The sequence below is a fragment of the Rhagoletis pomonella genome, unplaced genomic scaffold, assembly GCF_013731165.1.
Source record: "Rhagoletis pomonella isolate Grant_MI unplaced genomic scaffold, Rhpom_1.0 Rhpom_scaffold_00005, whole genome shotgun sequence".
Taxonomy (NCBI): Eukaryota; Metazoa; Arthropoda; class Insecta; order Diptera; family Tephritidae; genus Rhagoletis; species Rhagoletis pomonella.
This window is the reverse complement of record NW_023458559.1, coordinates 40,278,594-40,296,032: the sequence shown is the minus strand read 5'-3', so window position 1 is coordinate 40,296,032 and position 17,439 is coordinate 40,278,594. Positions and strand designations below refer to the sequence as shown.

Genomic DNA, 17,439 nt, shown 5'->3' with positions numbered 1-17,439 from the left:
AGTAAGTAGTTCGACTAAAGACCAGACACTTTAGACTCTTGTCTAAGACGCCGCCATATTGTCCCAAGGCGCTAGGCATGTCCGACATGTGAAGCATAAAATTTGTGCTCAATAAAGTTTAATGGTCTCGCCTACAGCCGCGATTCAAAAGCAGCAGTGGGAAAATCCACACAAATACATATACCAGACAAATAAAATTGTAGGATGTGGTACAGCGCGCGATAAAAAAAAAAAAAAAAAACTACTGAAGCAGCACCCACATATGTACATATGTATACTTGTGCTTATATGAGCAGCTAAGGAGCATAGCAAGCAGCTAAGTAAGTGGTCGAATTCTTTACAATTCTCTCGCCTTTGCCACGCAAGTATTTTGTCGCGAAAACTCACTTGTCTGCTGCTTAAGATGCTGGTGACCTTGGCTGTTGTGTGAGCTCAAGAATGTCACGCATGCACACATCCAGCTGTATATATCTACATACATACATATATCGAGTGGCGCGCATTGTAAATAGCTGATATTTGCTGCATGCCACAACTTTAAATAACAACCAGGGATATAATACTTGTACTCGTACGAATACTTAGCGGCACAGCAGCAAAGATTGTCAAATCGAAAAGTGTCTGCCTCGATGGCAACTTAAATTTATGGCAGCTTTGGAAATTTTTATGCGCTTGCTAATAAGTATGCATTTAGTATGTAGCTACATATGTGCGTGTATGTGTGCAAGTGCTCTACTATGCCCAAGTGTGCTCCTTTGCCTTTTGTCTGTCAACAAGTTTGCATGCGCCACGCGCATTTTTGTGGTTGACGCTGAGAAAAACCACCGACAACAAAAGTTTTTCGGCTGCAAACAAAAAATTGCAGGCCTTGAAAGTGCGCGACTCAGCGACAATGCAACGTGCCAAGAAGAAGAGAAAAAAAAACGACTTGAAGGAAACGAAGTAAAGAGAGGAAAGTTGTAAGAAAACTGGCTAAGAAAAAGTAAACAAGTTAAGGCAAATAGTCAAAAAATATTATATCTTATATGTAGCTATGTAGTTCTATGAGAGTCTGTAGAAAAAGATTCATTGCAAACCGCAACTCAGCCAGCGAAAAACTGGCAGCACTCCATAACTTTTGGAGTAGTTTTGTTAGAGATCCGAAGGAAAAAAATCTTTTATTAACAAAAAAATTTGTGTGCCAGAAAACTCTTTTTTTTTTGTGGAGGGCATACCAATATATGTACATTAGGGCGGGTCAATTTGTATGGAAGATTTTTTCGATTATGCGCGTGTATGACAGAAGGTTTCTACGTGTAATTCTAAGCAAATTTTCCCAAGAAACCATGGGTCTAAGATCCATGTAGAGTTTACCAAGTTTCGAAAATAGGTTTTTTAGCATTTTGCTATAGTGGCGTAAGGAAGTGCTTAATTTTTTTTTTTTAACATTCAATGTATGAAGAATCCTTTTCCGCAATTATGTAGATTTTTCCGCCACCAGAGGGCGCACGGTGAATATTTTCACATTTTCTTCTAAACTGGTTTTCGCAATTTGGCGAACTCAAAATTGATTTTAGACCCATGATTTGTTTGGAAAATTTGTTTAGAATTAAGCGTAGAATCTTCGTATTCTATACGCGCATAGTAAAAAAAAAAATGGCCCGCTCTAATGTGCTTCTACATATATGTATGTACATTAGATGGTACCGGGAAAACGTTCGTCGTACATGCCTGAGAATGAAATATTTTTGCAATGCAATTTAACAAAAAGAACAAAAATATTTTGCCTGAACGTAAAGGTTTACTTTTTAAATTTTTAAAGTATGTTATATCGATGTTTTTTCTAGAGGAGAGAGGATCTAAAGTAGTACTTACCTACCAGATCTAAGTTCTTATCCCCACCCTAATTCCAGTAAATTAAGTTTGTCCCAAAATGATTAAACGTGTGTTTTTTTATTCCAATAAAACTTTTTATTTAAAGAAAAATGTATTCGTTAATTTTAAGCTCCAGGCCGGTTATTAAATAAAACATATTACATAAATAAAACTACCAAAATTTATGTTTTATTTAATAACCGGCCTGGAGCTCAAAATTAACGAATATTTAAAGAAAAATATTTTTTTTTTTGCAGAAAAATGTCAAGTAGCGACCCCTAGATTCGGCAAATCAAAAATTTAAATTTTTTCGAAATTGTCTTGCGAAAATACAACTGAACTTTTTTTGTTTGCTTGTAATGTGCTACGGTCTAATGTAAATACTATGTACATACTTGCAGCTAAATGCTGTACATAAAACTTAAGAGGAAATTGCGAGCATTCGAAAAGCGTACGAATGTATGAGCAAATTCACTTTCCCAAAAAATGTTCTATACACGCAGACACATTGGCGCTTTGCCGAAATAGAAGTACACAAAATTGCTCAACCACATGATGCACATCAGCTGCCAATTGAAAAAAGTACGTACCATAAGCGCTAACTAACACACTTCACTGTTTTTGCACCTTTAAAAGCACACCATCTACACACAGTCACACTTCCACTGATAGATTCCTATACAGATAAATCATCTCCGCCGCTAACTAGTTGCCCGCGTGCAACACCTATTCCCCTCTTCACAGTCGCATTCACAAAACTGCATAAAGAAATCGACTATACAAAAATCGCCTCCCCCCATCAAATGCAGCTGCAAATGATTTCAGCAGCCAAATTTTTCAAATAAAAGGAGAGCACCCAAAAAAAAAAAACAAACAAAAATCACAAGAAATTTGATGGCACCAAATAGCAGCAGAAAAGTTGATAGCGGAATGTGATAGAGAAAAATGCATAAACGGGCAGGCAGCCGCCACTGCCAGCGCCTGGAGGTGGGAAAAGTAAATTGTGCAAATAAAAAATGAAAAAGTGAAAATTCACATCACGAATGCGCACAAACCTATTGCGATTCCAAAGCTATGCACTAAATTTAGTGCACTCGACAATATAGTTCCGCGCAAAAGTGGTACGGTGGATAAAAATTATGGAAATACCCATGAAAAATCCTGTTGCGTGAGGAAAAATTTATTCATTTCCACCTTAAAAAGGTGAAAGGGTTCATAAAGTATACAAAACGAGAACTTCCATTACAACGACTGTCAGTTTGGGTCCCCCACTATTCCATTTACTCTCGCGGCAAATCGTTTTCTATTTGATACCACACTTTTAGAACAGCCAAGTCCAAAGTTTCAAAAGCAGCCAGATACAGCTTCTTTTAAACTGCAATCCAAAATGCTAGATATTCAAATTCGCAAACGATTAACGGCTTACGAGAAGGAGAGAGAGGTATTTCCACCTCTAATCTTACAAACCGCTGAAACAGTGTGGCAATATCCGATCAATACCCACCAACAAAGTATTGAGTTCAGGCCTACAGGGCAATTCTGGCAAATGTAGTAGAAAGTATTTCGTAAGAAAAATAAAAGACAGATTGCAAGATAGTTCGAAAGACTTTTTTGTTATTCTAGTACAAAAGCCGTAGGAAAAAGATTTCTCATTAATTTTGAGAGAAAGCTCTTGTATGTATGTCATTTAGCTTGCGTCACTCCAACAGTCGCAATGGCCGAGTGAGACCAGCACCGGTGTGTTTTTCGAGAGGAGAGATTCGTGTTCGAAACCTCGGACAGCGACCTTTTTTATTGTAATGTTTTCTTTTTTTTCATTTTATTTTCTTTTAATTATTAGATTTCATTGTCTTAAAAAAAAATATAATTTTTTTGTAATTTTTAGAAACATATTTTTGCATTTCTTTTTAAGATTTTATTAAAGATTTAAAAAGAAAAATTTACTTTTAGTTAAGTCCACTAATTTTAGAAACGTATTTTATTATTATATCTCCTTTTGTATTATAATACCTATTTATTTATGATTATGATTTTTCAATTTAACTCTTTTCTTGCTTTTAGATTTAAATTTTTTAAGCGGAAAACATATATTTTTTTTTCATTTAATTTTTAGAATTCTATTCTTATTGTATTTTCTTTAATAATATTTTTTCATCTTTTTTAATTTGTTTTTTAGATTTTGTTTTAAAAATATAAATGTATATTTTTTTATTTTAATTATTTTTTTAAGTATTATTTTCTTCTTTTTTTGATTAAATTTTCTGTTTTTAATTTTTGGATTTTATTGTTTTAGAAAGAAAGATATACATTTTTTAACTTCATTTAATTTATGCAAATATTTTTATTTAGTTAATTGTTATTTCATTTATTTATTTTTTCTCTTTTCTTATTTAATTTTCTTTTATTTAGTAGTCTTTATTGTTTTAAAAAGAAAAATGTTTATGTATATTATTAAATTTAATTTAATTTTTGAAAAGCATATTGTTTAAAGGTGAACAGCGTAACGCTAAGACCTCCGCGTTAGCAGATCTTTTAATTAGACTTTAAAAAGACAGTAAAGAGCTTTCAATATAGTAGCCAGTACTGACAATTGTCTTACGAAAAACTTTTGTCTTTCGAAAGACCATGGTGAGTTGAAATACAGAATTGCCCAGTAACCTATTTGTGGTCCACAATAAATCTGGGCTGTGTATAGCAGCTCCAAGTGGTGAACCTATCAGCACGAAAATCGACAGTTAAATAAACAATCTAAGTCTGAACATACCCCGTGCTGTAGCGATTTAAATTGAAGTGCCAAAATGGGAGTACTGAAGAACTCTACTAACTTTAAAAAAGTTAAACCGTTGTGCCCGTTTCAGCCGCCATACTAACGTAGTCTGCCCTAGCGAACTCCAGCAGATCTCATCTGCATAGAACATTTTGGATTCAACTAGGGTATCACAGAGCAAAGAAATTACTTCCGAAGAGAGAACTTATGGCTCCTCTGCAGTAGTGGATGTAAGGCAACTGATGCCCCTTTTATATTTTTCTTGATGTTACGCTTCCATGAAAGCTTTTCTAATCTATATAAAATGGAACATCTCTAACTCAGGAAATTTTAGGATTAAGCGATGAAGCAGAACATATACTAGAATTATCGACCAACAGTCTCCGATAGATATAAACCTTACTACGCCGGTTTCCACCCTCACTAGTAATGGTTAAAAGCCGCGCTCAAAACTTACATCATTTTTTTTTAAGTACATTTCGCTCCATAAAAGCCATTATTCCGGAACACTGTAAATTTGAGCGAAATACTAAATATAGTTATTTATGCACTTCTGTAAGCATTTCATTTTTGTCGCTGATATTGAGCTCGCCGCCAGAGTGCTCACAGCATACAATCCTCTTACCAGAGCATATCAAATACGACTTGGTTGTTTTAAATTGTGATGCAGCTCGTGTTGGATTTAACAGGAAAAGAAATGCGCTTTTAAACACCGCCGCCATCACGTTGTCGCTTTGATGCTGTGCGAAAGCCACATACATAGTTACTCACACAAGAAAAGCTGCATAGCATCGAGCGCATAAACAGTTTATGCATGCAGCATGCTATATAAATACATACATACATCTACCTTTATTTGTAGGTGCATATGTATGTTCATTAGGGCGCGTCAAAAAACAATATTTCAATCAATTAATAAATTAGATAGGAAAGAAAGATTAATTGATTTAAGTATTGAGGTACTACTAATTTTCCGATTTATTTTTTTATGACCTTATGTTAGGAAATAAGTTTCGGACTTGATCTACAAAAGTCGTTGTACGAATATGAAAATTCAGTATGCCCACACTAATTTTCAATTTTTCGAGCTCATCCCGCAGACTGATGATATTGTCGCAGAGTAATAGGATTTCTTTTCTAGAATAAGGTATTAAAATAGCACCTTTTAAGACCTATACCATTTTCGTATCAAACATTTTGTGTTTTTTAGACCTGTCCTAATGTGCACAAGTATCGTTTTGTAGGCTCACATACTCGCGTTTTATGCACACTTACAGCGGCACTAGGGAGGCCATTTTCGTAAGACATCAGTTAAGTGTGGCTGAAATTTATGCGCGGAATGCAACACTAAAACAACTGCAAAAGCAACAAAAATAAAAAGAAAACTCAAAACGAAAACAACAGCAGCAATATGTGGAGAAGGATGCAGCAGCACCAGCAGCTACATATGTAAGTACGACCAACGACAACAAGGTATAGTACGGGCAAGTGACGCCTGAAGGAAGGGGATGAGGATGAGGAGGTTGATAGCTGCAGAGCAGCAATCGCATAAAAAGGTGTTTACATACATATGTATGCAAGTCTGGCAATGCTGCTGCACCAATGCGCTTGTTTTAACTGCATAAGTACATACATACATACATATGTACGTGGCTGCTCTGTGCTGATAGCGAACAAGGCAGCAGCCGCTGCTGCTATTGCTGTCTGTAGGCAGCTGTGTTGGCAGCCGTTGGCTGTTGGCTTGCGGCAGCGCCTGTGGACAGCCGTTGTGGTTTTGCTGCTTATGTTTTAGCTTTTCTACCTTTTTCCAAGCACTTTTCGCCTTTGGTGCTGATTTCATTTAATATTTTCTACTTCCTTTTGCTGGCAAAGATTTTACGCCACAAATGAAAACTTGAAAAGCGAGTGAAATAAGAAGAGAATGAAAATGAAAATGCTGCCGTGCGCAGGCACACATGACGCGCCAATATCCATACATACATATGTACGTACATATTTACATACGAAAGTACATTTGCTTACTTATATGTATGTGCGCTTACAACTGTAATGGGATGCAGTTTAGCGGCACAGACTCATTTCATTTGCACTCAATTCGCTTCGTTTGCTCTGTATGCGCGAAAATTGCGCTCATATGTACCTACACATGCATATACAAATGTGCACATCTACGTACATCATATGAATGAGCGCAAGATTTTATGGAATTTAAAAATTTATAAAACAATTTTTTAATAATACAATTTTAATTGAAGCACAAGAATTTAATTACTTTAGCGCATATTGTGCATACATACGTACATACATACCTTGCACATTTGTGCATTTGTTGCAATTCCCAACTGTATTTCTTAGTTAGCGGTTTTACATACTTCGTTAAGCGTGTAACGTTGCTATGAAGCGGTGTAGGAAGTACAAAGGTGAATTATCTAATATAAAAGTACATACAAGGAAAAAATGCTGAAAAAACTAAAAGGTGTTGCCAACAGCAACTTTTAATGTTAATTAAAATTTGTTGTTAGTGAATTGAAAATGAAAATGAAAAATGCTCAAGGTACTAAATATCATGTGGAGTGTACTTAGTACTGAATTAATTTAAATTACATTTGCAGCAAAGAAGGTGGTGGTTTTTTATTTAATTTTAAAACCTTTTAATGGCATGCAATCTATTTAGGAGAAAATTATGTAACTGCTTTTGGTTTTGTGGGAAGTAAAAACTATGATTGCACAGTTTTAGAACCTTACCAATTAATCTGGGCAATCTTTACTCCATCCTTCAGAGGCTGGGACATTCGCACTGGAGCGTTGTGTAGAAATTCCTCGTTTCTAGAGGTTCTAAAGCCATAGGCCTCCTTGCATCCTCAAATTCAGAGAGCCTAAGCAACCTCTTTTTTCCTCCATCCACATGTAGACAGATTAGTCCATCTAATGATATTAGCTACTCTAGCCGTCTTATCTACCTGTGAAAGCAGGAATCTCTGTGAGATTATAGCCTCCTTGCACTCGGTTATCAAGCTCATATACGAGACCCTTTCATTTCGGATTCGTTTACTTTTTCACCTTCCGAAAAAAAAACATTTTTTGTAGGATCTAGTATTGTCTGACTATGAATGACCTACATAAGGAATCGTACCCATCTACAACATTGCTTAATAAATACTCACTATTCGTTATCAACTCAAAAGCCTCTATGCCGACGAGTTAGTAATACTATTCTGAATATGATTAGCACTTGGTCATTTCATTAGAAGGAGAAGGTCAGATAGTAACACAAAAAGGAGTCACAAATCAGACTTCGGCCGAAGTGAAGTATCTGGAAGTATTTCTGGATACAAAAATATCGTGGAAATCTCATATGGGACACAAGACCTCCTAAGCATTGACAGCATTTTGGCAACGTAAACAGGTCTTTGGCAAAACGTGGTGTCTGCCGCCAAAGAGAATCCTCTGGAAATTTACCTCAATGATCAGACCCTTAATCACCTATGTTTCAGTGGTATGGTGGAGCAGACTCTCAATTAATACCGTAGGAAGCCTGCTTGGTAAACTTCAAAGCACTATTGCCGCGTTCTCTATCCATCACTTCGTGTCTTCATAAGTGAGAAAGCCTTGAAGACCACCTGCAGACTAAAAAGAAATGGCTAATGGATTGGTATAACACTGATTGGCGCGAGGCGGAAATTGCTGGCGGCAGAGATCTGAGCACTTATGTGTGTGAACAATGCCACATGATAGTACTCCACACATTATCGAATCTTAACTGATGGCTGCAAAACGGACTCTGGGTCAGGATCTGGGGTTTTTTATCGAAATTAATGGGGATAAGCTTCACTGTTCTCTTGGCGAATATGCTTCGGTTTTCCAGGCTGAGGTATTTGCAATACTCAAGGCCAAGGACTCCGTTGTGGAAAATAGGTGGCGAGCAAGGAGTTTACGTGGCTGCGTATGAGGCCGACGACCCAAATCCACACAGAGTTCACCAGGTGGCAATGCAAAAAGTTTCAATTTATTGGAAGCCTCTATATATATGTGAGCTACTTACTTATCAAATAAACAATGCCAATTAAGGTATATTTTTTATAAAACAAATTGTTTAGCTATGGATTTTCCATTTTGGTAGCTATGACCTTTATTTCTGTGCAAATAATTTTGCTCAATTATTTTTAAATATTCCAAAATTTTTAAGCTTAAATACAGAATAAAATGAAGTTTATCCAAGAATTTCACGCCAAATAAATCTTCTATGTTAAGAGCATAAAACACTTGTTTCATAATCATATTGTTATACATACATTTGGCATTTGCGCTGCGCATTAAAACTATTAGCTACTTTTAATTTTTCCCTTTTTTCCATTCACTTAAATTTTTATTTTTTTATTTATTTCATAATCACATGATCTACACCGCAAATAATAGATTGCAACTATTAGCGAAATTAAACTCATTAATTTATAACCTGCTCTAATTAAGCAACAAACACGTTATGTATTTATAAGAGAAATTATTTGTTTGTATTCAAAATGTAGTAAAATAAATGTGTGCAAAATGTCCTTTATGTAAATATGTATACGTATTTTAAGTCGGAAATATTTTTGTCTACACATATTAATTACTATCTGCTCTACTAAACCTTTCTAATTAATATCCGCATAGACTAAGCCAGCTTGCGGTCATAGAGTTGCGCTAAATTCACTATTTAATTTATCAACCAAAAAAAAATCACATATTAAATACAGCTGTTTAAATATTTTTCTATTTAAATACCATTGGATTATGATATTTCAGGATAGAAAACCCAACGAAAATAACATTTAACTAGCAGCCACATTTTATATTTTACGAGTATTTAGCTCACGCTGCCTTCTCGCACGACCGCTATTTAACAAACAAATTTATTAGTTTTGTTTTTCTTCTCCTCCTCATTTGGGTTATTTGCAGCAACACACTAACGGCATTTCAATTAACATTATTTCCATTTCTGGTGTTATTGGATAATTTTCCGAAATACTCAAAAAATGCATTACTTCATTATTTCAAATCGTATTTAATTGAAATTGCCATTAGTTCAATTATTAGGAAGCTGAAAGCAAAATTGGGCACGCATAAGCTTATTGATGCGCCAACATATGTATGTATGTATGTGCAAACATATGTACATGAATGTATGTATTTACACTAGGGTGGTCCAAAATCAGTAAAGTCGGAATTTTAATGCTCTCACCCCCTAGGATTTTTCTATTTTTTATTTTGAAATCAAAAAATATTTAAACCATACATATTTGGCAACGTTTATGTTAATTTTTAAAATTAGGGATGGTCAACGGTAAAAAAATTAAGAAAAATATGGGCTTATTAAAGTTTAACAGATGAAAACTCGCCACAAGCTAAGTCTACAATTTTTTTTTTATACCTCATTTTAAAGGTCTATAAAACCTATTTTCTAAATATTTTTGGTTTTTAAAATCGGATGCAAAATACGAACGGTTGTTTTTGCATAAAATAAAAATGGAGGGTTCAGGAACTATACGGAACCTATTTTTTTTTATGTTATACTCGATCATAGCTACTACCAACACTAGGTTTTGTTTCGGGTGTATTCCATGACTTTTTTTTTTGGTTATCGTAATTTGAGCCATCAGGATGCTAAACAAGGTTTCAGACCAGGTGACTCCCTTTCATTTAATTTCTTTAATCTGATGTTGGAGTATATAATAAGAGCCGCAGAACTGAACCGTTCAGGGACAATACTTAACAAGGACGTACAATTCCCGGCTTATGCCGATGACATCGACATCATCGGTAAAAAATAAGCGCGAAGTCTATCTGTCTTTTCGAAGCTGGATAAGGAAGCGAAGCGAATGGTTCTGGTGTTAAACGAGAACCAGACGAAGTATCTGCTGTTATCAAACAAACAATCGGTGCATTCGCGTCTTGGAACACACGTCACTGTTGACAGTTACAAGTTTGATAAAATAGACAATAAGAATAGTTTTGTTCCACACGCTTCGAGGCTGTTTCGGTAATTAGAGCGTAAAAATAAGTTACTCTCTCTCAAGTGCCAAAAATTTGTCAACCCGTGCCAAAAGTGCCCAGAGTGTGAGGAACGCAAAAAAACACTTTTCGTGCCCGGGATCAACAAACCAGTTCTAATTAATGATTTGATATGTATTTTTCTTATACAGCTATTAAAATATGTACCTACATTCCTGAACCTTTAGTGCTAATATCCATTTTTGTATTTTACAAAATTTACCATCGGATGTAAACAAACAACAGCTGTTATTTCAAATTTACTGCTTGCAAATTTCTGTTAGGAAAAAAGTCCGGGCTATTTCGTGCACGAAGACGAAGACATTTACGATCCAAAAGTGGAAGGTATTCTCTAATTCCCAATTTTCTTGCGTGAGGAACGCTTTCTGGGCTGTTTTGGGTACCTGCAGGTACCCACGGGCTCCTGTGGTACAAATTTAATCTGAGTCTTGAAATTCAACGGAGAATCACTCTTGCCAACAAGTGCAACTTTGGACTCTCGAACACACTCTATATGTCACTCATCAGGCCTGTGCTGGTGTATGGCGCGGAGGCATGGACAATGAAAACATCTAATGAAGCGGCTCCAACTTAGAGAGAAAGATTCTGCGAAAGATTTACGGCACAGTTGGTACAGAAGAGAAATTACTGGTGTGCTGTTTTGGACTCTTCCAAAATCGCCTAGGCGGTTACAGCGCCAATAAAGAAGAAGAAGAAGAGTTGGAGCCATCGCTGCGATGAACTTCAGCTGCTACCATAGACCCGCGTAGTTCTAGCACAGTTAAGACCTGTATGCTTGTGAAGACTGCTTCCGCGACACCAACCACCCCACCTGCCCACTCAAACCCACTCAGCTAACACGCCTTTCCATTTGGTCCGATCTCGCTGAAACAGCACTTTTTCTGGCCTAGCGTTAGGTAAGCTTAGCGTCAAGGATTGATAGACTAGAAAGGGATTAGTAGTGACACTGCGATCACAAGAACAACCGCAATGAAATGTCTGAATTTTGGGTTACCAAAAATCTGGGGTTGGGTGAAAGCAGGAGTTGATACTCACAAACACAATGGACGAAATAGGTTCATTAAAATCTGCCTACACTTGATGGAAATAATTGGCGAGAGACAGTGATGTTTTTGGAAATATCGATAAAAGCGTTGGGCTCTAATTTCAAACTGCAATGAAACCAAAAAGAGAGGATGGCAAAGGTGGTTGGGTACGATAAAAATTAAAATTAAGATTAAAATCAAAATCAAGATTAAGATTTATATTAAGTCTAAGAATTACGTTGAGAAGAAGATTTCGTTTGAGACCTAAATTGAGGTTTTGGGCTGATATAAGTATATGGATATAGATTTAGATTAGAATTAAGGTCAAGATTAAGATTATAATAGAGATTGAGATTTATTTTAATATTTAGATTAATATTGAGATCAAGATTAAGAAAAAGGTTAAGATTTAGATTTAGATTAAAATTACGAATATGATTGAGAATAAGATTAATATTACGACTATGATTGAGATGAAGATTAAAATTAAGATTAAGATTATAATTGAAATTGGAATTAATATTAAAATTAATATTAAGACTAAGATTAAGAATATGGTTAAGATTAAGATTGAGGTCAATATTAAGATTAAGATGTAGATCAAGGTTAAGATTAAGATTGAGGTCAATATTAAGATTAAGATGTAGATCAAGGTTAAGATTAAGATTGAATTTACGATTAAAACTGAGATTGAATTATGATTGAGATTGAGGTTGACATTGAGATTCAGTTTGAGACTGAGATTGAGATTGATACTAAGATAAATGTTATGCAGAAAAATACTCATAAAATATGGTCAGCTAATGGGTAATAGAAAGAAGAAATCTCAATTCAGTAGCGCATGGGATCCAAACACAACACTTTTTTTATTTAAAACTAACCAATAACCGGTGGTGGAAAATGTTCCGAAGTAGGGGTCTTTAGGGCTTCGTAAGAGTGGAAAAATGTGTGGCGCTTTAATCTTCTTTAGGTATCGGAGTGTACATTTCAACTAGAGGGGCCGAACAAACTTTCTTTCAGGTGGCAGACTACTAACTGTGTGTACAACTCAAGATCTATTTTTTTTTTTGCTGGCGTTTCTAATGCACCATTTAAGTATGAATGTGCATATGCAAACCTTTAATGCCAAACTTATTATTTTCTTCACTTGCCTCAGCAGCTTAGTTGAGTTAAATTTTCTTTGCACTGGTAGACTAAATATGAAATAGGCAGTAATTACAGCGACGCGAAAGCCAACTACTTACAGTCAGCAACAAATGCGGCTATGTTGCTTTTGTCATCAAATTAAATTTATGCTGCAGCAAAGTTAAAGTTGGAAATGCTGCATTTAACTAGAATGAGTTGATGGCGCTCACTTGACTGCCTCACTGCCTCATTGCCTGGCACTGGCTTTGTGTCTCCACTGCGCTGCTATGCCACTACTTCTGCTGCTGGTGCTGCTGTTTGAATGCTTCAACACAGTGCGTATGTGCAATGGCGTATTGTTCATTTAATTGTTAAATGCATGCAACACTGAGCATTTTGGAACGCGTGACGGAATGGAAAGCCAAGTGATATATGTAGTATGCATACAGACAAATGCACATACACACATACGTGCATATATTCAGATGCACACAATTATTATAAACACATCGGAGGACGCAACCAACGCTTGCATTGGCGACTCAACGTCGAGCAGCAATTATAATTGTCACGCAATTGTCAAGCGTATGCGCCGTCGGTCCAATAGTCAAGTCAGTCGCTCCACGCCCGCACGCCAACTCGACAGTCACAGCAGAAAGCAGCCAATGCGCCACTGCTTGTGCTCACAAAGCAGCTGTTACTTGCTACTGTGGCTGCTGTATATTCCGCTGGAGTTATGTTGCATGCGCAAATTCATACATGGCAGCACACATCTTCATACATATGCATTCATGTGGATGCAACAGATGCACGCGGCTCATTCATTTGGGCTCCTATTAATTCCACTACTTTATGTTGTGTACTCATCGTACATAAGTATGTATGCGTGTGTGTGTGTGGTTGTGTGCATTGGTGCAGCAAGTCATCTTGATAGTTGCGTGGCTTTTGCGTGCCGAGTTGTTGCATGCCTCCCTTGCAACTAAGACAATAATAAAACAAGACGCCTCCGCTTTTGGAGGCTTATAATTGGTCGTCATTTGCTGGCCAGCAATAAATTAAAATTAAAATTGTATGCTTTGTGGAAAATATTCACGCGCTCATAAATTCGATGGAATTTTTTTCGTGGACCTTATAAGTTTTAAGTGCAATCCGTTAGTGGATTGCAGCGTAATAGCGGAGAATAAGAGACATGTCAAATGACATACATATTTTTATTTTCAAAGAAAGAAACTAATTAACTAATTAGTCGACTGAGATAATAATTACAAATTTAAATCTCGTAAAAATTTAATTTCTTTAATATTTTTTCGAGGAAATTTACTTCATAAAATTTCCATTTTGGTACCGAGGTAATAACATAAAATACGTTTAGCTCCATGCTTGGTCTAATTACTCTGGCACGTTCTAGACCACTTAAGCAGAATTTACATGAGGCGATTTTCAAAGCAACTCAACATCGCTTTCAACAAAACCGCCTGTGTAAATTGTGTTTAAGTTTTCTAGAAAGCGCACATTTCAGGCGATGTTGAATCGCTTACGAATTCGCCTCATGTTAATACTGCTTTTGTCAAAATCGATTTCCATTTTCAATAGTTTTATAACAAGTTTGAAAACTAACCAAAAAGACTTGATTATAAACTGGTACTAAAAAAGTTTAAAAGCTCAGCCCGCTTTCTTTGAGCTCTTTAGTGCATTGTTGTGAAATGGGTGAATGGCCGTGAGAGGTGGGCCGGTATATAGGAACTAGGAAAACGTTCGTACTTCCGCAAAAAATATCAAAAGTTTTATATAAGTCCACTGGTTTCAGCAGAATAAAAAAAAATTGAAACCCTTCTTTTGGAAGATAGTTTTAAAGGTCTAGGTAATTATCTAATTCGACGTGACTACTTTGTTCTGAATTTTTTATTTCAAAAACTTGAAATAACGTTACGGGTCTCTGGATTCAGCTGAAGTACTTTTGCTGCGATGGGTGAGGTTTGAACTCCGATGACGGAATTCACTAGGCGAGAATTGGTTAATGTGGTGGTGATTGTCCCTCAGATTATGTCCCCCTAACCGTACTATGTCATTTCTATTGGTTGTGCGATTTAGGTCTGGATCTCGCCAGTGAGTTCATAGAGATGCCTTTTTTTTAAAAGCTTAGCAAGACGCGGCTTCCCAAAAATATTTGTGTGAGTGTAACTGGCGCCAGAAGCCAGCTGTACATCGCTGCGCAGGTGGTGTTCAGGCGACATCTATGGGTTGCCCTACTAGTATCCAGTGATCAAGATGGCGCACCGTAACAACTATAGATAGAACCGACTGGTCAATTACGTTCCTCCATAATTGGTTCTTTGTATGACGTCTTATCAGCATCCTATCAATTCTGGTTGTTTCCAGGGCAACTGATCACACTAGCACGCGTTATAAAATTTGCTTTCCAACATTCACGTTTTTACAAGAGGCAATCGTCCTTCCTCCAGTTACCGAGTATTTGGATTGCTGTTATGGGTTCGTAAAGCTTCGATCGCCCACCCCCTTTGTTAAAGCTGACTTTTACAAGTACATTTTTTAAGCAAAGGACTAAGTAAGAAGGAATTGCCAGCATCCTATGAACTCTGGACCAAAATGATCCAGTTAAATCATTTTAAAATTTTTGGGACGTTTAGTTATTGGTCAAGTATAAACGTTAGTTGATTTCTTTTGGCAGATTTCTTCCTAGTTTCAAGTCTGCTGATTACTCTTTTGGCATAGGTAAATGGATAGCAAAATCAAAGTAAAAACTGACGGCTTTTTGTAACGCAGGCCCAAGGCAGCAGGTATGAATAAAGAAAACTACAAAATTAGTTCGCTCTCTAGCCTTTATGATTTCTGAAAGGATCTTAGAAGACTGAAGGAGGCCGGCGAATATTGTTGATCACTTTGGAAAATATCTGACCAAAAAAAAAAGCGCCCTTAGTCCAGCGAGAGCCAAAGATGCATAGAAAATGCGATTTACAATCATCGTCGTCAGTTGTTCTTGCGAAAAACGCATGCTATTTTTTTTCTTAAAAAGCTCTTTACATGTTTTGGTACGGTAAAAAAAAAAAAAGAAGTTCGTTGGTTCAAATATCAGCTTGATATCAGACCCTTTAAAGTGACTTTTAAAAGGAAAATTTTTGAGCCTAAAAAATGTTTAGTGAGTCTATCGTTAGTTCAACGATTTTGGACAGGGTTTAGTAGTAGTGCCACATTTGCAATCTATTTCGGACATCATTCCTACTAATTTCTGACTGTTTCGACAAACTGTAGTGCAGTGCAAGGTTTCAGTTCGCTTTTTTCTTAAAAGTCTTAAATTTTTACGAATCCTGAACTAAGTGATTGCCTTAGAAGTGAGATAATCTTTAATCAATTAATTTTTGTTATCAATTTTTCAGCCTTGCGAACACTAAGTAATTGATGATCTAAAGTATCGAAAAATCTCACTGAAAGTAAAAGTAAAAAACGCTCAAAATGCACATCTATAGGATCTTTGGAAAACTAATAAATGGCGCAGCCAAACAAAACCGTAAAACTTTCAATAGCCAACAAAGCCTTTCAACGCATAAAATGTATGTATGTATGTTAAAGCGTGAACTATTAAACATTTACGTAAAACTTGCTTTTTTTTACACCTAAAGCAACTTTCGCGCCCTTTCATTACAATAATTGCCTTAAAAATGCGCAACCGCATTCTACTATTAATAGCTTTTAAGACCAATCAATAATGCATAGAGCAACCAAGGATGAAAAAAAACTGCAGCTATTACATAGCAACATACTCAACGTCATTATGAAATAATAAAAAAGTAAACGTTTTATGATTTTCCTCTGATAGATACAATTTTTTTTTTGCATTTTCATAATAAATAGTTTTTTAATAAAACACTTTCCCGCACTTACCTTTTTTTTTAGCTGCTTTTGAGTATAGGTAAGCTATGTAACTATTTTATTAGTGGTCTCTCTTCAACTACACATTTAACCGTTCGTTGTGCGTTAGGTATGTATTTCACTATTCACGGCTGTATGAATATTTTAATGATTGTTAATTTGATTGGTTAAACGTTTTTATTGCCACTTTGCTGCTGCTGCTACCCTTGTGGCTGCCGTTGTCGCTGCTGTTACCAATCAAGTATCAGCACAGTTGCACTTATCAAGTGGTTGGTTTTTATTTTCGTTATTACTATTAACTATTATAGCTTTTAGCATGAATTTTGTTGCAATCAGTGGTTTTTTCGCAGCTGTTGTAGCTTTTATTTGTTGTCTGTTTGCATACGACGGCGTATGACCGCAATTGCCAACATGCATATTTGACTCCACGCCGCGAGTATAATAATAAATACTTTAGTTGAATGCAATCTGTAAAAAAATAAAAAAGAAATACGGAATGAAATATTTGCAAATAGAGTTTACCGATATTATTTAATTATATATTTTTTAATATTAATTTTCTGTAGCGCTCAAGCTAATTGTGCAAATGATGTGCAAAAGTAAAAACAATGTTGCATTTTTTTAATGAAATTTTTATGTGTTGGAAGTATGTTGAATGTAATATGAACTAAATGCTCTTATTACTTTTGTAACATTTTTAAGAGTTTATTAAAAGCTTTTTATGAAAAA

General features: G+C 35.8%; 1 protein-coding gene across 1 annotated transcript in view; it reads right to left on the bottom strand.

Annotated features, from left to right (window-relative positions):
* The window catches only part of LOC118738940 (chondroadherin-like protein), a 41,232-nt gene extending 24,059 nt beyond the window's left edge, over positions 1–17,173 (bottom strand). Inside the window, exon 1 of the mRNA XM_036469993.1 lies at positions 16,723–17,173. The gene's annotated coding sequence lies outside the window, so the exon portion shown is untranslated. The remainder of the gene's footprint in view (positions 1–16,722) is intronic.
* Between the last annotated feature and the right edge of the window lie 266 nt (positions 17,174–17,439).